This window comes from Macaca nemestrina, chromosome 2 (genome assembly GCF_043159975.1).
Source record: "Macaca nemestrina isolate mMacNem1 chromosome 2, mMacNem.hap1, whole genome shotgun sequence".
Lineage (NCBI taxonomy): Eukaryota > Metazoa > Chordata > Mammalia > Primates > Cercopithecidae > Macaca > Macaca nemestrina.
The window spans coordinates 150,425,031-150,450,075 of NC_092126.1; the positions used below are offsets into that span (position 1 = coordinate 150,425,031).

The 25,045-nt window shown below is 45.7% G+C and overlaps 1 protein-coding gene and 1 long non-coding RNA gene across 5 annotated transcripts in view; both read right to left on the reverse strand.

Annotated features, from left to right (window-relative positions):
- The window catches only part of LOC105477714 (vestigial like family member 4), a 162,066-nt gene that overhangs the window by 18,946 nt on the left and 118,075 nt on the right, over positions 1–25,045 (reverse strand). The window lies entirely within an intron of this gene.
- Positions 772–25,039, reverse strand: LOC105477712 (uncharacterized). The gene is made up of 2 exons (XR_984903.3): positions 6,421–25,039; positions 772–4,789 (listed from the first exon to the last, which is right to left on the reverse strand). It is a non-coding gene; the product is annotated as an uncharacterized lncRNA (long non-coding RNA).

Consider the following 25,045-nt stretch of genomic DNA (forward strand, 5'->3'; position numbering starts at 1 on the left):
GCAGATCTTTTCATGACTCCTGCACTTCCTCCTCTCTTCTTCAACACTCGTGCCAACCCCCCACTCCCACTTTACACTGAGGGAAGTGGGTTGAGAGGTGGAGGGATCTGCCCAGGGCCATGTGGCTGGCAGGTGGTAGAGCAGGGACTCGGGTCCCTGGCACTGGCACTGCCGCCAGTGCCCGGAGGGTTCAAAAGCAGCTGGGGTCTGTGGTGCTGGAGGGAAGGTGGTCGCACTGAGTGTTGAGAGAGCAAATGGGTGTCCACTTCTGCTGCTCTCCTGTCAGTGTGGACTCTGTGACTCTAACTGCGCCGAGGGTTTCCAGTCACGGTGCGCTCAAGAGTGACAGTCATTAAATCAGCATCGACAGCATCTCCACATACTCCAGCCTTCAAGCTTCTTCTGACTCCCTCCGGCAGCTCAGCCGGAATCTGCATCGTGTGTGAGGCTGCCCCTCTCTCACCTTGAGGCTGGAAAGAGCTCCGAGGGCAAAGTGGGTCCCTCCTTTCCTTGAGCACAATCAGTCCTCAGATCTGTGCAAGGGACGGAAGGCACTTGGGAAACCTGGCGGGTCCGGAAGCACAGTGCGCACTTACCCAGCGGCAGCCGCTTAAAGGAAGATCCCAGACACCCGAAATGTCAGCCTTAGCAGAGAAACTCTAAGTGATTTCAGTTAGAGACCTGTCGGAAATGCTGCTGCTGGTAGCCTCCATCTTTCCATTCTCCCTATGGTGGCCCAAAAAGCCAGGTGGCTGGTTTGGCTACAATGAGGCGTAAAGTCAGAGCAAACAGGTTCTGAGTGAGTTCGGGGCCAACCCCTGCAACTTTCCCATATCCAGTTCCAGCATTCAGAGACCCTCTTCGCCCGGGGATGTGTGCAGGCTTTCCAGACCGGGCGCCTCTAGAGAGGCAGGACTCACGGAAATGTTGGCCAGCAGCGTGGAGCACGTCCAGGTTGCCCACATCCTCAGGTCACGTTTCTGAATAGCTCAACTCTATGTAAACAAGGTACCAGTTTTCTTTAACCACAACTGTCTACACGTGTTTTCCATTATTAGCTTTAGTTTTTTAAGAAAAACTGACATTTGAGAAACAGGTCATGGCTGAGAACATGACCGGTGAAGCATCTCACCTGCCCCCACGTTAGCAACTGTTGCCAGGGAAGTAGTTGTGAGAGCATGGCCAGTAGTGGATGCCCACCTGCGCCCAGGACCCCCCGAACTTCATTCAGATGGGGCAGGAATCCATGTGCACGCTAAGCACTGTTTACAGGCAAAACAGATGTGTCCCACATTAGAGTTTTCAAATGAATGGAGATGTTGCTGAGATTAATAACATGGAAAATAATTTAAAATTCCTACTGCTGCTCATTTGTAGTTGTTTTTGTCATTATGTAAACTCTCAAGGAATATGTTAAAAATACAACCGCTATCCTATTTTTTGACATTAAACAGAATCCCCGCATCATAGAAGGGATGAAAACCTTCTGTCTTTCCTTCCTCACTGAGCTGCAGTGTCCGAGGTGGACAAAACCCTGGGAGAGACGACGGTCTCTGCACAGCAGCAGAGGCATCAGCATGTCGCCATCCTGCCTGGCCATCCTCCGGGGACTACTGGAGACAGCTGGGGCGAGGGCTAGAGGAGGAGTGAAGAAAAGGCATTTGACCACTAAGACCACCCAGTGCTAGTCGACCCAGACGTCCCGTTCTCCCTGCTGCTTCACTCCACCCCACACCCTCAATCTGACTCTGAGCTCCGCTGGAAAGGCCTTCCCTGTGCTGGAAAAGTGGAGGGCAGGACCCACGGCCTCCGATGCCCACCTCAGGAAGGCGGAGGATGGAGAGAGGGTCCATCCGCCAACTCAAGGTTAGCAGAGAAGACACTTTCCCTCTAGACACGCCTGGAGGGAACCAAACGGGAACAGTGATTGCTCGGTGGGCTGCTCAGAGGTGTCCGTAAGTCAGTGTCTAGAACAGTGCCTGGCACACACTATTTTATGAATGAGCCAACCAAATCTAAACAAATTCTCAGGAGAAACCAGCACCAGCAGGTTAGAGTCAGACAGAGGAACTCATGAAGCTGGGTGACCCAGGGCTGGGCCATCCATGGCCCTGGGGCTCCTGGAGAAACCCGAGGAGGACAGCCCCGGCCAGTGCCAACCCACTAGAAATGAGTAGTCTGAGGAGACCTTCCTCCGTTCCCTCTCTCCTTCTTCTGACTGGCACTGTCATCTTTCATAACTTCAAATTCTTTTGAAGGCTCACTCTTAGTTTTTACTCCATATTATGCAGCAAATTCCTGGAAAATTTTATAAAACTGTTTCCTGGCCAGGTGTGGTGGCTCAGGCCTGTAATCCCAACACTTTGGGAGACTAAGGCGGGCGGATCACTTGAGGCCAGTTCAAGACCAGCCTGGCATGGTGAAACCCCGTCTCCAAACTGTCACCCACGGGGCACACTCCACAAGTGAACATCCATATTTAAGAGGGTCACACTCCAGAAGCAGCCTATGGAAATAGGGCACACAGGCAAGGACTCCCTCCCTTTAATTTATCGTGGCACGTTTCTGAACCAAAAACCAGGGCAGACAGTCTAACAAAAACTAACCTTCAACGTCAGGATTATTCCAAGACCTGCAGTCACCAGTACTATCCTTCCCTCAAAACAACCCAAGATGCCAACAGGCACTTCCACACCCATGTTGCACAGTGTGGCCGCATCAAAGTCTCCCATTCTTTTTTTCCCGTTATTTCAGCTTTGTGACCCCATACTGGCTAAAGACCAGACATGAATGAGTGCATGCAGGCATATCGGAGACAAATAATCAGACTTCCTTTCTGCGTCACGTGGTGTGTGGCAGTCTCCTCCTCCCCACACGCGGGTGCGTGGCCACAACTGCCTGAATGCCAGCTGCCTTCCCACGGTCCAGCCCTAAGGTTGGTAGGAACCAGTTTGAAATCATTTTGCGCACTTCTCCCTACTACAGGAAGACCTCTGGTTCAATAAATTCATTCGGCACTAAGTAAAAATTTTAAACCTGGTTTTCCTCTTAAAGTTACTGATCTACCCTGACTGAACTCAGAAACTCTGCCCAAAAAAAAAAAAAAAAAAAACTATTGAGCTAAATTATTACACACCCATTGAAAATTTGAGTATTGAGTATATGAAGTGATTAAATGCTCATCTAGTAGAAGATTTTGAGGCATCTACTGTATATTCTTTAAAGTAACAATAGACCATAAGGGCCTTCCTTCCGAGAGCCAATCATGTCGTGTGTTAATTCGCAACATGAACTACCTCTCAGCACCCAGGTAGTCAGGGCTGTGCGCCATCTTTCCTCAACTAGGGGGAAAGGGTTGGCCAAGCTAATTTTCTAAAAAAAAAAAAAAAAAAGAAAAAAAAAAAACCAGACTGCATTACAGAAATAAGATTTAAATTACTTAAAGAAAAAATTGTTTTCAGGACCTCCAGGTGCTTAGCAAGGCTACTGCTTTACTGACAATTGACACCCTAATGACAAATAAAGCAGAGTCCCCACGGGATGGGAAAAAACAGTACTGAGAGCCTATTTCATTGATCTGAGTTATAAAACTGCACTTCTTTTCAAATAGTCTCATCTTCAAATTCTGCAAACAATTCAGAACTAAGCTGTCTACTGAGCTTCACTGTAACATCCCTCACATCTAGATGCAATCCCCTGGCTATCAAATCATATTTCACCCAGAAGTGTTCGTCTGTGGAGTGTGCAGTGTGGAAGCCTGAAAAGAAAGTGGGGGAAGGGGGTTCAATCATTCCATTCATCACTGAAGTGGCATCTCTTCTCCCAAACTCCCGAGTTGATGATTCAAATAATGCCTCCGGAGAATTCAAAAGCACCCTCCCCCGGCACCCCAAGTTTCATGCACCTTTCCTTTGTACGGCGGCTTCCAATCCAGATGGTAATGGTGACTCTTACCTACTCTTTAAATTCAATGAAAACCACCGCCCCCAGTGGTCATCACACATCACATCTCTCTATTATTAGGCACCAAATACTGTATGCCTGGAGCTTGGTCTGCCCTCCAAGCTGCCTGACTCTCCTTCACAGCCTCAGTCACCCCAGGTGAGTATGGAATATAAAGGATTCACACACAATTGACTCATTAACATTTATTCAGTTGACCTGAAGTTGATCATCACAGTTCTCAGTATTTTTTTTTTTACTATGGTAAAGTACTATATACATAAAATTCACCACTTTTCAGTGACAGTAAGTACACTGGTATGTTGTGCTGCCAACCACACCATCCGTCTCCAGAACTGTGTCCTCTTCCCAAACTCTGCACTCATTAAACACCCACCTCCCATTTCCTCCTCCTTGCAGCCCCTGGAACCACCATTCTATCTTCCAGGACTTTCACTGCTCTAGGAACCTCATGTCGGTGGAATCATCCAACATTTGTCTTTCCGTGACTGGCTTACACAAGCTCCATCTATGTGGTGGCACGGGTCCGGATCTCCTTCCTTTTTAAGGCTGAGTAATATTCCGCTGTCGTACAGACCACATGTGGTTTCTCCATTCGTCTGGTGAGGGACGCCTGGTGGTTTCCACCTTTTGGCTATTGTGAATAATGCCGCTATGAACATGGGTGTGCAAGTGTCTGTTCAAGTCTCTGCTTTCAGTCATTTCGTGCGTATAAGTGGAACTGCTGCATTATATGATAATTCTGTTTAATTTTCAACACACCATTGGTAGTAAAGGAGGTGGGAAGTACAGGATGCATTTTTCATTTCACGTTTGGCCCTCTCTACTAGAGAAAAACAAAAGGTTTCCAAAAGGATGGATCTCGTCCACAATAATAACTGAAATTGTAAGCCTTTGTGAAAACAGCCCAAGTGGTTCATGAGAGAAATGAATTTTCATGAATAATGTAAACACTGGACATAAAAGTTACATCAACAAAGAATATCCACCACCCAGCTCACTAAATCCAGCAAACCTGGGCACACAAGGGGCCCACTGCAGTCAGTGATGTTGTAATCAACAGTGAGCATTTTGGAGACTTATAAGCTACATATTTGTGGTTCTCATTTCTCACTGTGAACCTTTAAAAATTGTTTCAAGTCATCAGAGGATGGCTAATGTTAACAACAGCAATACATATTGACCATTTGTATAACATTGGTGTACAGTGTCACAAAGTGCTTTGCATATACATTATGTTAATAGATCCTCTTCAATCTGCAACTTCTTTTTAAAAAAAAAAGTAAGAGTTTTGCTCTGTCACCCAGGCTGGCATGCAGTGGCACAATCTCAGCTCACTGCAACCTCTGCCTCCTGGTTCAAGTGATTCTCCTGCCTCAGCCTCCCAAGTAGTTGGGATTATAGGTGTGCGCCACTACGCCCAGCTAATTTGTATATTTTTAGTAGAGACGGGGTTTCACCATGTTGATCAGGCTGGTCTCGAACTCCTGACCTTAGGTGATCTGCCTGCCTCGGCCTCCCAAAGTTCTGGGACGTGAGCCACCGTGCCCAGCCATGGCCAGAAAGTGCATTTCTCGAATGATGAAACTAAAACCCGGGGGGTCCTCATCTGTGCAGGCAGGTGAGCACACTTACACACCCAGCCCTCAAGCAGTCACTTACTCCACTCTCCATTTTCAACCCAGTTTCATTCGGAACAAGGAGGGGACAAAAGGGTGGGAGGAGAGGCTATTCTGTGGAGTGACTTTACAAGTTACTGAGAGATGAAACAAAAGCATTCATTTTCTATTAAATGTGGAAGATCTCCCAATCTCTAATTGGTCCTGCACTCTTAAGGCAACTTACAGAGGAGGGACTCAAGTAAAATTTCCATGGAGGGAAGTGGTCAAATAGCTGAGGTCAAACCCTCCAGACTCCAACTGCGGCCAAGTGCTTTTATTTCCCTTGTAATTTTCTTGAAGAATAAATGTTAAACCTAAAACATACCCCCTTTTGGAGGTGATCTTGGCAGCTGGACTGAGTGGGAAGAAAAAGCACCTTGTACTCCCCGAATCAGCAGCCAAACTATGCACCATTGTCTAGAGGCGGTCACATGACAGCCATCACCTGAAACTTGGTTACTTCCAATCCATGAGGGAAACAATCACTAGTGTGCCTTAACCCTTCCAGCTCCCACGGGCAGCCATGCGGCAGCTGCTCTCAGCAGCCCTCTCTCCCCTTCCAGTCCCCGCTTAGGAGAAACTGTACAGGGCACAAATCTGATTGGGACAAGGTGGCGTTTGGGGAGAAGGGAGGGATGAGAAGGAAAATCACTGCTGTCCCTTCTAAGCAAAGACTACCTCTCCCAGCACTTGCTGTCTCGCAGCTTAAATTAATTACAGCTGAAAATACAGGGTTGCCATCTGGTTTGAAAAAGCAAGGATAAGGGAATAAAATGAAAGGGTTCTTGGTACTAACCTCACTTTAATCATTGCCAAAGAGCATGAAGACAGCCCAGCGTCCTCCCACAAGGAAGCCTTGGGCCTCACAAACTTGGCAAGCAGTCCCAGGCACAAAACTGGATGGGCGGGCGCCTGTCAGAATAAAAGTCCCCCCTGAAACGAGGGTTGCGAGGTACGGGGCCTGCTTGCCCCCTGCACTGCAAGGAAAGTTTCCTATGGGTCCTGGGGTAGGTCAGGAACTCCTGGGAGGGTTTATTTACAGAAGGTGCCTTGCCAAAACGCTACACGCATCATTACAGTTCCATTTGGTAAGAAAATAGATTTGCTGTCAGAATTACAGCATGCGATTTCCTCTTTCTTTGTTTCTCCATCTTCCATAACATAAGGCTTTTATAAAACTCCAAAAAAAGGCTAAAGAAAACACAGGAGAGGAAGGTTGCTGCAGAAGTGGAGGCGCTCCGAAGGCAAGATGCATGCAACTCCACAGCAGGGCCGCAGCCGCCCCTCGGAGAAGGAACGCCGGAAATCCCCTGTTCTCCTCTGCTGCAGCCGCAACTACAGTCTCACTCCTGCACTGCAGGAAGCAACTTCCTTCTGCCTCCCTTCCACCGGCAGAATCTTAGGTGAGAGGCTTTTCTCTTAGGACTCAGGCTGCCACAGATGCAGACTCCAGGCACTGGACAAGCGAAGGTGCCGCAACCATTCTAGGTTTATAGGTGGGTGCAAGAAGTTGCCAAGTCTGCAGATGTCTTAGCCATATGCCAGCATCAAGTAGCCCAGAGAAGTGAAGCATCAGATTTTCAGCCCAATTTAAATTTCCACCTGCCCACTACCTGAGTTCTTTTATACCCAGGTCAGTTTTGCAAACAAGACCCTGATATACCCAGGCCCAGCTGCTTTCAGAAAGTAACACCAATGGAAGCACCATGGTATTTATAAGAATAAACTCTGATCAACCAGATACAGTATTTTATAAACCAGAGGTTCAAATTATAAAAGACAAGATAAAAGCAGATTATGAAAATAGCATTTCTGTTCTGGTGAAAAACACATCTTCAACCCAAAAATGATGTGAAAATTGTCTTCCAAATCCTGCCCTGACAGAATCACTGTCTATAGCAACAGTGTCCATAACATTCCAAATCTCAGGAGTGTAACTTTCTAGTAAATGGTACATCTGTCAAGCCACAGGAAACATCTGGTAAAATGGTTAAATAAAAGCAGAATTTAAACTTTTCTGGTTTCAGAGCTTACTAATGGTACTCAACAAGAGACTATCAAATTCTCTAAAAGCTCAGCGTGAGAGTGAAAAATATCCTGGAGAGGACCAGCTGAGAAAAAGAGGACAAAAAAAGAAGACAACCCGGGAAGGAGTGACTCTCGTCATGATGACGATGCCCCCATTCCAGACGTGCCTCTGGGAGACAGTGGCCACAGCCCCCTCAGCTCCGCCAAGGATGGCCACATTCCTGCCCATCACCATGGCAGAAACCTTCTCCGGCCGAGTTAACTTCCTCTCCACCCAGGGCTGACCCCACAAGCATACTCATGTCTCCCCAGCACCCCCAACCCAGGAGGCCCTCAGGAGAGGTTTGGGGGGATGGACTGACGAAGCGATGACACACAAACAAGAAGCTTCCCTCCGTTCCACGGCAGACGTGTATTAAACACATACGATCATTCTACCATCACGACACACCCTGGCCAGGTGTTAACGCAATACATTTCAGTCCTTTCCAGAACATTTGACAAGGCTTTTCCATTAAATAAAAGATTTAATGATTTGAACACATCCAAATTTTAAAAATCTATATTTCAAAAACACAGTAAATAATGCTGAAAAGCAAATAACATTACTTATTTTCCCAACGCATTTGACAGAGCATCCTTAATATGAAGAGTCGTAACATATCAAGAGAAAGAAGATGAATATTCTAATGTACAAAAAAAGACAGGTATAAACATCACAGTCACAGAAGAAGAAATGCAAATGGCCAATAAGGATATGAAAAGATCATTCAAGTTCTCTAGTAGCAGGAAAAAAAAAAAAACCAAACAAACCAACAAACAAAAAAATAAATGTTTCTCCCTAAGAAACTTGCAAGTATTATTACATAAATGAATAAACGTTAGCAGTCACCTGTGGATGATGCCGAAAGAGAGACAAATGCATACAGTTGCTGGTGGGGACAGAGCAGCACACCGTACGGAGTGAAGCTGGCAGAACACACCCGCGAAAACAGAAATGGAGACCTCTGACCCAGAAATTCCACTTCTATAAAAGTGAGAATATATGAGATGGGAGAAGGATGGAGATATTCGAAGTTCTGCAAAAGACAGTAAAACGATGTAAACAACCCAAATATCTGTATTTGTTAACAACTTCTTTTGGTTATAAGCAACAGAAAACAAACCTAGCTTAAGGAAAAAGGGGCAACTTACTGGAAAGATACTGTGATATTTCTTGGAAATGAAAAAATGCTGAACAACCAATCCTTGAAAAGAAGAAAAAAATAAAAAATGAAGTGGACCCAGGCATCTGGGCTTCAGGAGGCAGAAGGCGCCGGGGATGGGTCCATGTGCAGCCTCTCACCAGAGCCTGCCTTCTGCCCTCTCCCAGCACCCAGGGATCCACCACCACCACTGGCTCCAAGTGTCACAACCTGGTCACCTTCCTAGGTCCTACATACATACCATCCTCCAATCACAGCTCCATTAAGGAGTTATTAACATCAAGTCAAAATCCCAAGAACATTTTTATTATAAGTCAAACATGCTGCTAAAAACTAAAACATGCCCCAACACACACTTAAATGCTACCAGTTTTCACGGTCAAGAGACTTCACTGGGCTGGGCACGGTGGCTCATGTCTGTTATCCTAGCACTTTGGGAGGCTGAGGCGGGCAGATCACTTGAGGTCAGGAGTTCGACACCACCCTGGCCAACATAGTGAAACCCAGTCTCTACTAAAAATACAAAAATTAGCCTCACGTGGTGGCACATCCCTATAGTCCCAGCTACTTAGGAGGCTAAGGCAGGAGAATTGATTGAACCTAGGAGGGAGAGGTTGCAATGAACCAAGATCGCGCCACTGCACACCAGCCTGGGTGACAGAGTGAGATTCCGTCTCAAAAAAAAAGAGAGAGAGAGACTTCACTGGAGCCTTGAATGAATTATTTATAAGTAAAAAACTGAGGGATCTCCCAAGAGAGAAATCTATTGCGGGCTTCTCTCAGATTTGCAGGTTTAAGGAGAAAAAGGGACAGGGGAATGTTCCACCTCTGCCATGAATAAGATACTGGATTTTTTTAAAAAGTAAAACTGCTAGAATTGTTGGCTAGACAGAGATGAGCCTTTGGGGCAGGAATCAAATTTTACAAAAAGGTGATTTATCTTAGAGCAGGCGTGAAGTGTTTAATTTATTCCATGTATCTCGCCATCTTGCATTCCGAATCTTCTGCCTCCTCCAACAGTTCTCTCACTTCCCTTGTCCCCTCTTTCTGAATGCACTCCTCCCACCACAGAGGAACCACATGTATCCTAAATCGCTCCTTTATCATATACAACATCACCCCTCCCAGTGCTGATGGAGAGGCAGCCCCCTGCTGTTGGTCCCCAGGTGCTTCAAAGAGAAGCCCTGAGGAGCTGACACTCCAGAGCAGTGTCTGGGTCCCCTGTTCCCTCCCATGAAAGCCCCCAAGCCCTCCCCTGCAGCGTGGGATGACTCCTAGATTAAAGATGGCTAGAAAATACAATGACTAAATACGATGTGATTCATTACTGAATCTTGAATTAAAAAGAATGTAAAAGGATTTTTAAAAAAATCTTATAGTATCTTATAGGAAGGGCATTACTGAATATGAAAAGACGATGTGAGATCATATCACTGTCTGCGAAAGAAAAAGCAAATACGGGCAAACGTTAACAACTGATGAATGCAGGGAAGGGTATGTGAGTGTCCACTGCGCTAGTCCTTCAACGTTTCTGTAGGTCTGAACTTCTTCCAGAGTAAAAAGTATCTGTGGTGAGGAAACGGTGCAGGAAGGATAGAAAGAGGAGATTATCACCAAATTTGGCTGGAATATGTAGAATGATGTGACTGAAAGTACAGGTAGTTCAGTATACACGGCCCTCCATATCCTCAAGTTCTACATCCACAGATTCAACCAATCATGGACGGAAAATGTACTCAGGCCTCTGATGGTACAGACTTTTTTCTTGCTATTATTCCCTAAACAATACAGTATAACAACTATTTCCATAGCACTTACATTGTATTAGGTATAAGTAATCTACAGGTGACTTAAGTATACGGGAGGATTTGCATAGGTTATCTGCAAACGCTATGCCATTTTATATGAGGGCCTTGAACATCCTTAGATTTCTGTATCCCCTAGGGTCTTGGAACCAATCTCCCAAGGATATCCAGGGACGGCTGTACATGACAATCACTTTGTCGGGAGCCCTTGAATAGTCTTCCCCAAGAATTGGCACGGGGATACCAGGAGGAGCCTGTGTAATGCAGAGAGGCCCGACATGCATGAAAAGATGCCATGGGCAACAAATATGTTAGTTTCAAATATTAGCTTCAAAATGAAAGTCACACGGGAAGTTGGAGAATCCAAATTGCTTGCCCTGAATTGCATGAGACCTGCTTCTCACACAGACAACTCTGTGTAGCTTGCCGAAAGTAGAGAAATAATAGCAGGGATTTAAATAAATTATTTTGAAATTAAACCATGGCTAATGGCCAAAGAGACTTTCAAGGAGAGGCCAAGGGGCCATCTTCTGAGTAATAATACTGGGAGAGGGAGTTTGGGAGCAGATCATCAAGTCCTCGATGGTCATCCTAAAGAAACTATCTTATTTCATAGTCCAAAGGGAACCAGAGCCACAATCCACTGAAAAACTCAGCCAAGTCCTCCAGTGAGGTTCTAGAGAAATCCCTGCTGATGAAGGAGCTGCATGGCTCAGGCGCCTTTCCGCAATGCCTCTCCTACCAAGCATAGCCATGGTGGAGAGTCAGCTCCTAGGTGACATGGAGTGTCTGTGCTTCTATCACTGGATGTAATCTGCTCAAAAGCCAACGGCCTAAGACAAAATGATGTGGTGTCAATCAAAACCAACACACAGAAGATGACAGCTATTAGTGATACAAGCACAAAGCTGTCACACAAAAATAAAATAAACACAACAACAAATCCAGTAGAAAACAGCTGAAAAACACCTTGGCTTTGAGGACTTTTTGGAAGAATTTGAAAAATACCAGAACTAGTACATACTTGGGCTGAGATGTGTTTGCTTCCCTAGCAGAGTATGAGCGAACCTGCACTTTGGGTCAAATTCCACCCAAAAGAAATGTCTGGTCATCTCTCTGCCCTGTCAAGACTCAATCCAAATGCACTGAATTCCTCACTTCCCTATACCCCACTTTATGTTCACACTTGGACTGGAGCCAGATGCATGAGCAAGAAATACAGAGGAGTGAAAAAAATCATTCCATCCACACAAGAAACCCGGGGGGCTTCTCACTGAGAGTCAACACTGGGATGAGATCACTTGCCGTGAAAGCAGCATCACGGGCAGGGCTGGTGCTAGCGACTGCACTTCGTGCATGTGTGCACTTTCGCTTTTCTGTTTTCAAGAGCTTAGCAGGGAAAGGAGAGCGTTGGGGCTCTGTTCTGGCACATGTGGAAGTAAACACCAAGGCTACAAGGGAGAAAATGGAAGTCCACTAAGTGGTGCCACTCAGGGTTTATATGGGTTTAAAAGTGATTCTTAACATCTGTCCCAAAGGGAAGAACGTTTTCACAGAGCTCTCCTCGTGACTCCTTTTTCATTCACACATTTACTTAGCACCTAGTTGGTGTCAAGCACTGGGAGGGTATAGTGCTACAGACCTGAGCAAATTCAGCCCCTGGTCTGGTGGAACTTGTAGACTAGGGAAGGGGACAGACAGCTGGACACCCAATTGTAGCAAAGTGTCATCATTTTACACAAAGCAGTATTCACCTTGAAGCAGGAGGAAGCGCCACTTGCCAGAGGAGGTGGCTTTCAGAACCACACTGGAGGATGAAGTGAGTGTGCAGGCCCCCAGTCGGGCTGCAGCCCAGGGGGTCCTACTGGCAAGACGCCCACGGAGATGGGCCTGGGCAGTGTCACCCTGTGACGGACTGGGAGCCGTGGAAGGATTCAAACAGAGATGAATACTTCAGAAACCACCTTCTGACACTGAGCACTAGTAAGACCAGTCAGGAGGGCGCTGCCATGCAAACGGAGGTCTAAACTACAACCCCAGCCAGGGCCTACTGGGAAGTTAGCAGACTGATCCGCCAGCAATGACAGGAGGAAGGAGGAGGCAGCGTCCCAGGCAAATGGAAAGAGACTTGTACCAGTCATGAATAGAAGGACATAAGACAAGGAGCAGACCTGGTGAAGTGCTGGAAGAAGAACAGGGCAGCGGATGCCAATTCCAGTGAGGTGGTGCTGGATTTAGGGCACACATACAACACCCAGTGAGAGGGTGGATCTATGGGGTGTGAAGGCTTGGTCTAGGCTAGAGGCAAAGATTTGGGACTCCACCTATCATGGCAAGTCCAGCCACGGGTTCACGTGTGACTTGGTTAGAAGGGTCTGTGCAGGCAGAATGCCCGAGCCCTGGAGAATATCACTAATGACGAGTCTCTGGAAGATCCTGAGGAGTGGCCACAGAGGTGAGAGGGGACCAAAGAAAGCCAGGAAAGGGCCACAGGAAGCAGGGGAAGAGAGCCCTGCAGGAAAGAGGAAGCCAAGTAAGACAAGGGACTGCACTCTTGCCTGAACCTGGCAACCAGCAGTCACTCCTGAATGCAGGAGGAGGATTCAATAGAACTGTTGGTATGGATAACAGCACTGGACTAGGGAGTGGATATAAAGATCAGGTCATCTCTCTAGAAATAGCTATGGAGGCGGGGAGAGGTAGGGATGGAAGATAAGCAGGCATGGGGTCAGAGGAGGACAGAACTTCAAGTTGCCCCAATTTCTCTGGCCTCAGTGAATTTCTCTGAAAGCCCCAAGCATTAAAGATGGCACCCAGCAGCCCCAAGTCAAGGAATTAGACACCATTTCATGTTCACACTTAAGCTTTACAGCACCAGAGCTTTGCAAGTCTGCAAGTTTGTGATAAGAGAATTTTGAATCCAAATAAAATGCTCCTTTTGTTAGGCAATAGTTATAGGGCAAGTATGCTCCAAGGAATATTAAAAATAGGTCTTATGAAAGGGGGATGAAGGATTCTGTCTTAGCTTGAGCTGCCATCACAAAATGCTGTGGACTTCGTGGCTTAAATAGATGTTTGTTTTCTCACGGTCCCGGAGGCTGGCAGCCTGAGATTCGGATGCCAGCATGGTCGGTGTCTGGTGAGGGCGCTTTTCCCGGCCTAGAGACAGCCGCCTTCTTGCTGTGTCCTTATGTGGTCGGGAGACAGCGAGCGAGATCACTGTTTCTTCTTATAAGAGCACTAATCCTAACAGACCAGAGCCTGCCTTCATGACCTCATCAAACCCTCATCACCTCCCAAAGGCTTCATCTCTAAAGAGCATCACATCGGGGGTTGAGGCTTCAATACATGAATTTTGAGGAGACACCACTCAGTCCACAGCAGATTCAACGGCCAACTCCATTTGAGAAGCTCCGCTGACCAGTGTTTCTGTACGTAAGACTTCTCGAAGCCTGAAAGGTGCTAGCATGTAGGAGCAGAGCCGGAAGACGGAGTCTGGGACCTGCCGAACTTTGACCAGGGAACACTTTCATTTCCCTCAGAGCATCTTGAGAGAAGAGCATTTTAAGACAATCTGAGCAGTGGCGAGGGGTGTCACTCCAGGTGTCAGAGGCAGCTGAGGAAATGACTCCTAACAAGTTAGAAAACTCATAACCATCCCTGGTTGGGTTCAGTGACATGGAAATTTAGGGATGCCGCAAGATTTCAGCTCTCAGAGGTGCTTCTACATTGACCTGACCTAACAGGAGTTGGTTTGTCCTTTCTACTTGGCCGTGGCCCGGTTTCTGGAGCTTGTTTCTGTGTAGATTCATTAGCTGCATGATTCTGAGGTCTCTTCAAGAAGAAAGGCAAGTGGTAGTATAAGAAGTTGGAGGAGAGGGCAGCAGCAACAGTTGCTTCCTTCTATTCTGCAGTACATGTTGCCTCTGCTGGGGCTGGAAGGCTTGGATCCAGAACTCAGATCCCTTGTCTGGCACAGTTTCTAGCTACTGCCAGACCCAGAACATTACTGCAACATTAAGCCCTCTAATTATGCTTTGGAGACAATCTGTGAAGAAATCTCAAAATGAAGACAGCGTGTGTGTGTGTGTGTGTGTGTGTTTTAACCCAGAGAAACAGCAAAATGGATAGAGAGCAAGACCCGCCATTTATTAAGCAAAAACTACACCAGATACAGAATGTGGAGCTTGTAAACCACCTTGCTATGTTCCAGCTGCATGTGACACAGGCAAATAATTGCTTTATAAGCAAGAAATTAGAGGAAAATAAAAGAACCATCAATAGCCACACCTAGCCAAATTTGTTAGCACTTGTCTTCCCAGTCTTCAATCAAATCGATTAATGTAGATTTGGGACAGCACTTCGTATACATTCAGGACAAACTGGCTTTGTGTCACAATAAGAGGTCTATGAAGGTCACAGGCAATGTCGAGGTTAACCCTCTAGCTACGGATAAAAACAGCTGCTACACATGTACCCAGAGCAGAAACATCTTCACGAAGACAGCATTCCAAAAAGCCCGCTTAGAGAACAGGAAAACAGCCGACTCCTGGGTTGTTTTGTTTCCTTACGTTTTGAATACCCTCGCATCATGTTACAAGGTGACTCTGCACAGACCAATGCACATTCTGTCACATACCCCACACATCCTCTAATAGGAATTCCTCTTTGAGAAAAAAGTCCTTTCAAGGTTTTCGTCCCACTTTGATAAACTTCATGGCACAGATTAGAACCACAGAGGCTAAAGCCTCCAGTGCAGCCTAGAACAGCCTTTGTTCTGCTTCTCTGACTCCTGCCCCCCTTGGCATTTCTTCATTCTGTGTCGTTGTTTGGCCAGGAAAATGCCAGCAGCAAGATGGGGAACTGCCTTCCCAGCTCTCTGCAAAGACTCTTAAGGCAGAAGCGAGGCCTGCTGGGAGAAGGCTGATGTCAGCTCTTAAGAGCACAGCTCCCCGCTCTGGATAAGGAGGCCTTTGTTTTCAGCTCAACTGTGAAAATGAGAAAATGCCTCTAGCCTGACAAACAAGAAACCCACGCAACACAGGTCAGGCCTGTGACCTTTACTTAAAGGTACCACACTCCATTAGCAAAACACTTCCACGGAATCTGCAGATGCAAGAGTGGCCCTCAGAGAAGAGCAGCTCTGCTTCTGCCTCAGGCAAGGCAGGTTACAACTCTAAAGTGTGAGGGGTCCGGCAAACCTCACAGAGAATCAGTTCCTAGGTGACAATACTCCCTAACACGAATGGAAACACACACAACTGATACACATGAGGCGAGGTGGAGGGGGGTGTTAACAAAATTAAAAATCCCAAGGTAACAACAATATTGCAGTTTCTACATTAGTAACTTAGGACAACTACATTAATGGCCATAAAATATCCTCTTAACCCTGGAATGCCTTTGGGAATACTTGTAAAATAGTGTATGAAAGTAAAGAATATACAATTTCAGCACTGACTCTACCAAGTTTAGACTATGCCAAGGAGGCGTGGCAGAAAGAACGGGCAGATAGTTAGAAGGATGCCATTCCATAGGCTTTGATTTATGAAATCTGGAGGGGAAAAAAAACACGTCTTCAAATGCTTAAAGCAAATTATAAAATGCTCCACTCTGAATCTTTTAGGCTAAGGTTACTATTGGCTTGGGCCACTAACTTAAAATTGGGCCACAGATTTTAAACAAGAATTAAAACAATCTAAAAAGCAGCTTCCCGAGTATAAAGAAACCCCTTGTTTGTTCCTGTGGGATTCTCACCTGTACAAAGACTCATTTCAGCCTCTTGGGAGCAGCTGGACAGCACTCCCCCTTCCACAATCCCTGAGGGAACCCTGGTGAGGCTGTGACGACCTGGAGTGTGCCGAACTACTAACGTCCCAGGGTCTCCACCCCTTCACTTCCCTCCATCCTCCTCTGTGCATGCTAAAATGAACAGTCCCCACCTCCCAAATATCCTCAGTAGTGTGTGGTTTGAGAGTGCTTAAGCTGCATCGTCCCAAACTATCAGGCATTAGGGTCCAGGATCGAATGATTCATCGCAGTTGGATACGTGTGCTATTAACATAAATATCACTTGGTGGCTGAGAGCACTGGCACTAGGATCAGACAGCCTGACTTTTGAATCCTGGCTCTGGTATTTACCAGTGTGTGTGGCCCTGAACAAGTTACAGAACTCTCAGTGTTACCATCTGTAAAGAAGGGATAACGATAGTCTCCACCTCATAGAACTGTGAGGATGCAATGATCATGCCCATGAGGTACACAGCACAGTGCCAGCGCACAAGGGCTCACACACTGCTATTATTAACAAGCCCTGAAACAAAAGCCCTCCCAATTCTCTGGATGCTGAGAATCAGGACCTATCGTCATTCTCCATGATGAAAAGTTCGGCTCTCTCTAAGGCTAATGTAGACATGAACACAATAACATGTTTTGCCTATAAATACACATTACTGTTTACAATGTCCCAGTTGCTAGCAGGATCAAGGGACTAAAATAACTTCAGCTTTTCAATTTCCTCTGGGTTCAGTTTTAACCCGAAATGAGGAATTGCTTCCTTCACTCTCAGGGAACTTGTGAAATAGTCTCTTGGTAACTGGTCCATATACATCCAAACTAAAGGCTCTAAAGACATAGAAGCAACAGCTGCCAAAGAGGGTATGATCATGTTGCCAAAGATTTTACGTCCAGATACCAAAAACTACAGATACTGCAGAACATTTGAGGTCTCATATATATAATCAACTCTTCTGCAAAAAATAAACAAAATCCAGGGAAAACCCCCAATTCCATTTTAGCCAATCATCAATTTCTTCTTCTTACTGAGTTTCTATTAAATGCCCAGCACTTGATTTCAAAGGCTTCCTCCAACCTTTTGTCAAGCTGAATGAATTCGTGGTTTTGAGTTTGTTTTTCCCTCTTTTTCTCTTCACCCCGATGGTGAGAAAAGTGAAGTAACAGGGCCAGGAAAAAATAAAACAAAACAAAACAAAACAGCAGATGAACAATGAAGGATGAAAGCACAACACAAGCAAAGGAAGAGGGAGGGAAGAGGAGGAAAGGAGCTGGAGAGCCCAAGTCGAATACACACTCAAGGGCACAACAAAATCGGGACATCGGACTCCAGCGAACACTTCAAAGGAAGCATCATAGAAGCAAAGACAACAAGGGGCCCATCTCACACCAGGACGGTGTTTCAAAGGCGCCCCATCAGCGAGGGGAGGCTGCATTTTCTTTCACTGGGCCCTTCCTCGTTCATTATGGGTTGCTCAGTGGGTCTGTGGCAAACGCAGCTGGAGAGAGCACAAGGCTAGTGACCACAGCTTTGATCCCAGTGTGAGCCTGGGGGCTCTGTCCTATTCTGTGGTCGGGGGCAAATACGCTGTAAATGTATACCGCTGATCAAAGAGCGGATGCCTGCTCCAACAGGAATGTGGGCTCAAACAGCACTTCCCCTTGAGACAGGGTCCAATTCAAGTCAACATGAAATTATTTAGCACCTAACACATGCCAGACAGACTGGTCAAGTGTCATCTTAAACATATGATGTGCACCTCTAAAGCTGCCTGTAATTCCCCAGGTGGGATGTAGCTATGGCATCATCAAATGATCACCGGTGTTGGTGTCACACACAGCAGGTCCCAGCTGCCAACACCTTAGACACATTATCCTCTCACAACCTCAATTTTTGCTTTTATAAAATCAATCTGATGTAGACAAAAAGACAGAGCTGGACAGACAGATGTAGAAATGTGCCTACCTAGTTTAAAGGGTCATAATTATTGTGAGAGTTAAATGAGATGATATATTTCAAGTGTCCAACACAGGGCCGGTCCAAAGTAAGCACTCAACGAAGGTTCCCTTCCTCACAGGTGACTGATCGAACAGTTCAACAGCACGTCCCACTCTAAGTCTACACACACACAGGTGACAACCTCTTCACTTCAGCACAGAGCCCTCTCCAGGTTCTACCCACCAAGCAGCCTAGAATGACTCTCACAACCGGTATGAATTTACCATACTGTGGCACTGCACCCACTGATTGCCTTCAAGAGTTTTAATTCTATTACAAATACACAAGATATTACAAATGCACAAGGTCATCTACTGCAGCATTGTTACTATTGTAAAGTACTGGAAATTGCCAAAATGTCCAAACATAGGGGACTGGTTGGATGAGCTTCAGTGCATGCAGGCAATGGAGTGCCACGCAGCTGAAACCCAGAGTGAGGAGCTGGTAGGAAAAAATTTCCACAATGTGTCATTGAAAAACACGAAGGCGGCCAGGTGTGGTGGCTCACGCCTGTAATCCCAGTACTTTGGGAGGCCAAGGCAGGTGGATCACCTGAGATCGGGAGTTCAAGACCAGCCTGACCAACATGGAGAAACCCCATCTCTACTAAAAATACAAAATTAGCCGGGCGTGGTGGCGCATGCCTGTAATCCCAGCTACTCGGGAGGCTGAGGCAGGAGAATCGCTTGAACCCAGGAGGCGGAGGTTGTGGTGAGCCGAGACTGCACCATTGCACTCCAGCCTGGGCAACAAGAGTGAAACTCCATCTCAAACCAACAAGCAAAAAAAAGGAAAAACACCAAGGCTAAAGTGAGTATACACAGTAGGCTATCGCACATGTAAGAAAGAAGGGGAAATGATAAAACATTCATGTATTTGCTTGATTTACCAAACGAGAAACACAAGAAGGATGCTTTGCTTGCAGGGAAGGGAGCAAAAGGTGTGAACAAGACAGGGTAGGGAGTAACATTAAAAGCACACTTTTTAGTACAGTTCTAACTTTGGGGAGCATGTTCGTATCTTACATATTCAAAAAATAAAATTTGAAAGGATGGAAAAAGTCTAAAACTGAATGCAAACAGAAATGAATGAACCTAACAATGTATTTCAAATAACATGACAACACTGAGGAGAAAAGGGAAGGTAACTCTTCAGATTCATCCTGTGACTATTATACCCTCTGCTTGGGAGAAGGAAAAACCATAAACAAATCCTGAACTCTTTTTAGTTTATTTTTCAAAGTGGTATTGGCACCGTGATTCTGAACCTACTTGACGTGCACTGCAGGAGTGGACCACGAGTACGTGTGGATGCTGTTCTTACTGGTGAACCAGGGAGATACAGTATGGAATGGGGAGGGCGAGGAGGAGCTCAGGAGAGTGGGTTAGCCCTGGAGCACTGCCAGGAACTCGTTATCTCCTGGCTCTTCCCAGGAAAAGGTGTAGAAACAATGCTGTTCAACAGAACTTCTTGTGATGATAGAAATGTTCTGTATCTGTGCTGTTCAACATGGCAGCGACCGGCCACATGTGGCTACTGAGCTTGAAATGCGACTCCTGCCGCTGAGGAACTAGACTTTTAATTTTAAATCAACACCTGTGGCTGGTGTCTGCCATACTATTAGACAAATCAAGTCTAGAAGCAATGTCATCATAGTAACAGTAAGTTACCGTGAAAAAACTACGTAATCCATAGTAACGATAACACCTAGCACCTGGATCTGGGCTTCCAAATCCTATTCCGCACTAAAAGGATCTGGAGTCCCCTGGAAAAACAGTTAATCCCATGGCTGGAGCAGGTAGGCTACAAGATGAGCCTAGAACAACTCGCAGGCCAGAAAATAAGAAAGTGCTCAACAACCACCACAAAATAATGGAAGTTATGACAAGGACATGCCACCAGGGGAGGGAGTTCCTGTTTGTCAACTCTGGGACAGCTACAATTCATTGAGTAAGGCAGGAACCCCGGAGTCCACATGGATAATAAGTAGATAAACAGGCAGGCAGGGAGGCGAAAGGGAGAGTTCTTTCTTACCAGATTGCACTTGAATATCAAGGGCCATTAAAAAAAAAAAACTTACTGATTTTTCCACAAGACGAATCCCACTCTACCTCTTCCCATCCTTTAATCCACTCTTTCCAAACACAGAGTACTTTTCAACTTCCAAAGAGACACTCATGTTCTTAAGAAATAAACAGAGAGAATGTATTTCTCGAGGTCACCATATTGGAACCAACTCAACAGTCCCACAGATAGGTGAATAACACAGAAATCGACCTTTCTACTCTTAAAGCTTAAAACTTATATTTGTTTCATCTGAGTTCCTTAGGAAGAGACCTTCAGGCCTCTCAACAAAAAAAAAAAGGTCAAAGAACTGAAGCTCACCAGGTCACTACATTCAGACAAAGAGATGCCGGGACGCTCCTTCATCATGATTGTGTCCTTGCTCCTCCCGAGTTCCTGTTTGTTAAATCTTGTTTCATTTCTTCCCTGCTATATAAACCCCTAGCTTTAGTCCATCGGGGAGATGGATTTGCCCCATCTCCTGGGCTGCAGCATCCGATGAAAGCCTTCTTCCTTGGCAATACTCCTCATCCCAGTCATTGGCTTTGTGTGGTGAGCAGCAGGCCTAGACCAAACCCCTGGTGGTTCAGTAACAATATCAACAAAAAAATTAATAAGGAGTTCAAATACGCCAGGTCCTAAGAGGCTGGAATAAAATCCCAGGAATTCTACTTTTCAAAATTCTGAAGAAATCACTAAGGAAACCTCTCTTTTTTCCCCTTCCCCTAAATCAAACTGGATAGAACTCAGTCTTACTCTCTGTTGCTTTTTTTTTTTTTTAAAGACATCGTCTCGCTCTGTTGCCCAGGCTAGAGTGCAATGGCGTGATCTCAGCTCACTGCCATCTCTGCCACCTGGATTCAGGCAATTCTCCTGTCTCAGCCTCCTAAGTAGCTGGGGCTACAGGTGCACACCACCACACCTGGCTAATTCTTTTTGTATTTTTAGTAGAGACAGGGTTTCACCATATTAGTCAGGCTGGTCTCAAACTCCTGACCTCATGTGATCCACCCACCTCAGCCTCCCAAAGTGCTAGGATTGCAGGCACAAGCCACCTCGCCCGGCCTCTGTTGGTTCTTACTCTGGCTCAGAGCCACCTGATCTCTCCATCTTTCTACTAGAAAATGTCTCCATATGATGGTTATAATAAAATGCAGCCAAACCATGCACCTTTCAGGCCTTGGTAGCTAGCTTCTGAAACTATTTTTCTTTATTCCTCCCTTCCCTTCCTTTCTTTTTTAGAGGCAGGGTCTCCCTTTTGTACCCTGGCTGGAGTGCAGTGGTGTGATCACAGCTCACTGTAGTCTTAAACTCCTGGGCTAAAGCTATCCTCCCACCTCAGCCTCCCAAGTAGCTGGGAGCACAGGAGCACTCCACCAGGCCAAGCTAATTTTTAAAATTTTTTGTAGAGATGGGGGTCTTGCTATATTGCCCAGGCTGGTCTCAAACTCCTGGGCTCAAGCAATCTGCCTGCCTCAGCCTCCTAAAATGCTGGGATTACAGGCATGAGCTAGCACACCCAGCCAAAACTCTTTTCCAAGAACACTCCTTTCCCCAGAATTATTGTGATTGCTTTAGTGATAAAATACATCACATTTTCATTGTACGTCATTAACAAACTCTAAGAAGATAAAGCACAAAAACCATTTTGTAATCTGCTTAAAGAGACAAATACACTAGGCTATTCCTTTTCAAATAATTATAAATCTGTAATTTATTGCAGATAACTTCTTAGGCATTAAATATAAAGGCGGGAGATGCTATAGCCCAAACGGGAAACATCTCATCAAACAGCAGCACTAAATACTCTACAACACGAAGAAGACAGACAGGCAGCATTTTTCCAATCTGCCTGTGAAATGTCATTAGGCTCTTAGAAAACACAGTACAAACAATGGTAATGTTACTAAAATTAATAACTATCACACAGTAAACAAGTAACACTCAGAAGGACCTAACCTTACACTGATTGCCTTTCCTCATTAACACTGTACAATTAAAAATGGTTAAGAAAATACATTTTGTAATATATATATTTTATGCCACAATAAAAAAAAATGAGGGGGGAGCCACCTGGCTGGTTTAAGGGAGTCTGAGAGACGGAGTCACTCCTGTTTCTATTTTCCTAAAACTTTGCATAATAATGTCAATTGTGACTTGCACATAAAATTTGGTGATTCTATTATTTACACTTAAAATTATTTATAGTGTCATCACAGACCCACATCAAGGTCTTATTTGTAGCCACCAAGAGAGTTACAAAATGATTTTTTCTATTTTTTTTTTTTTAAACAGAGTCTCAAGTCGGCTCACTGCAACCTCCGCCTCCCAGGTTCAAGCAATTCTCATGCCTCAGCCTCCAAAGTAGCTGGGATGACAGGCATGCACCACCACACCCAGCTAGTTTTTTGTATTTTTAGTAGAGATGGGGTTTCGCCATGTTGCCTAGGCTGGTCTCGAACTCCCGGCCTCAGGTGATCCACCCGCCTCGGCCTCCGAAAGTGCTAGGATTACAGGTGTGTGAGCCACTGCGCCTAGCCACAAAATCATTTTCTGAACATTTTAATAATAATATTAACAATGACTAAAGCTGAGTACTTACTATCTGCCAGGCACTATACCTAAGTCCTTACAGTAATCCTATGAGGAAGGAATTAATATTATCTGCGATGAAAGATAAAGAAAGTGGGATTTGAATCCAGGAATTCTAACTAAAAGGCACATACTATCAAACATTAAATCCACCACATATACCTATGAATATATTCTTATTCTCTATCATCATAACCAATATCTGAACAATGGAATAAAAATAACAGCTCCCATCAACTAAGTGCTATACTGTGCCAAGCTCCTTGCATATTTTAACTCTAGTCCTCATAATAGCTCTATACATTAACTATTATCGTTGTCATTGTCCAATGACAAGGACATCACTGTCAAGGATACTAGGCCCAGCTAAATTAAGTGACTTGTCCAAAGCCTCACAGCTGTTGTGTGGCAGAATCAGGATTCAAATTAAGGCATGTTCATCCGCAGGCTGCCTTCCCCTTTCTTACTTATGAAAAGGAAAAAAAAAAAAAGACCAAATGCTCTTATTTGGGTTTGGGAAAAGCGGATGGGAAAGAACAAGAAATTCGCAGGAATACAAGGATGAACTGCAACAGTTGAGCACCCAGGAGTTAAGCGAGCCCTGCCTGCGGAGTGCATTGTTTGCAGGGCCTTCCTGCTGGATTCCTGATGGTAGCAAATTCCAGGGCTCCAGACTGCAGGCTCAGCCTCTGACTAACACTGCAGTGATTTATTTGAGGATAAATACCTCTGTCAGTGTCTTATGACTGAACACAACAGTCCAAGCTGACTGGAACGAGTGGAATGCAAGGACGCTGGAGCTGAGGCAGCAGAGGCGGGAGCTGGGCCACCTCTCTGCGGAAGCTCTGCCTCCAAGGAGGAGCCCTCCCTGCTCTACCTTCCTGTGGGGAAACAGCAGTGCCCTCAGGAATTGGAGCATCTTGAATAATGAGGAAACACTGACTCATGCTGGAGTGAACGCTTGGGAAGGGGGAAGGAGGAGGACCTCTGTACCTGTACACGCAAAGCTACTCCCTGGGATACTCAGTGCAACCTTGCCAGGATTGGCAAGATAACTCCGGGAACACCAACTGCCCTCACCGCTGTCCCCGCAGACTCTCTGGGCAGCTGGTGGGGTGTCTCCAAGTCCTGAAAACTGGGGAGAAGCCTCTCCCTTTGCGAGGAGGGCGTGTGCCGTGAGGAGAGTGCAAAGGGGAGAAGCTGGGTGCGTGGAAGCGGGAGGCTTTTCCAATGGAAACACGGTGACGTCGCACAGATTCAGAGACCTGTAGTTTCAACCTGTGTTTCACAAATGACAAAACTGAGGCCCAAAGAGTTGAAGCAATTCGTGTCAAGAAGGTAGACAGTGTCAGTGGCAGATCAAGGACTGGCTGGATGTGACGAGTGGCACCTTGTCATGAGCATAGGAAGCTGGCTTCCCTTGATGGGAGGGTCCCAAGTTTGTACCAGGGGCACGTAAGGTGGGACGAACGCTTCTCCGTGTGTACAATCCTAGACTCCTGAGTAAGAACGTCACCGACGTCTGCTCGGTCAAAAAGGTGCTGAGCTTCCCTTCTATTTGTCTGGTGCATAATGACATTCACTAAATGTTGATTCCCCTAAAAACAATCAATATGTACAGGCAAAAAAAGCGAAGCTTAGCAGATGACTACTCAACTACTCGCAGAAGCTCTAAGGGGACGTTAACTTCTATGGCGTTTAACAGGCAACAGGTCCTACAAGTAGGCTGGAGGGAAGTCAGACTTCCCATCTCACCACGAGTTATCAAAATGAATTTACTACCTTCTTCTTGGCAGATGAGCAGTATTTTTGTAAAAAATATCCTTTTCAAATAAAGTATGTAAATGATAACATCAGAATTAGCACAAAGTTGCAAAACAAATAGGGCCCCAGCACGGAGCACCCTTCAGCCAAAGTAAGAACAGAGGAACTCAC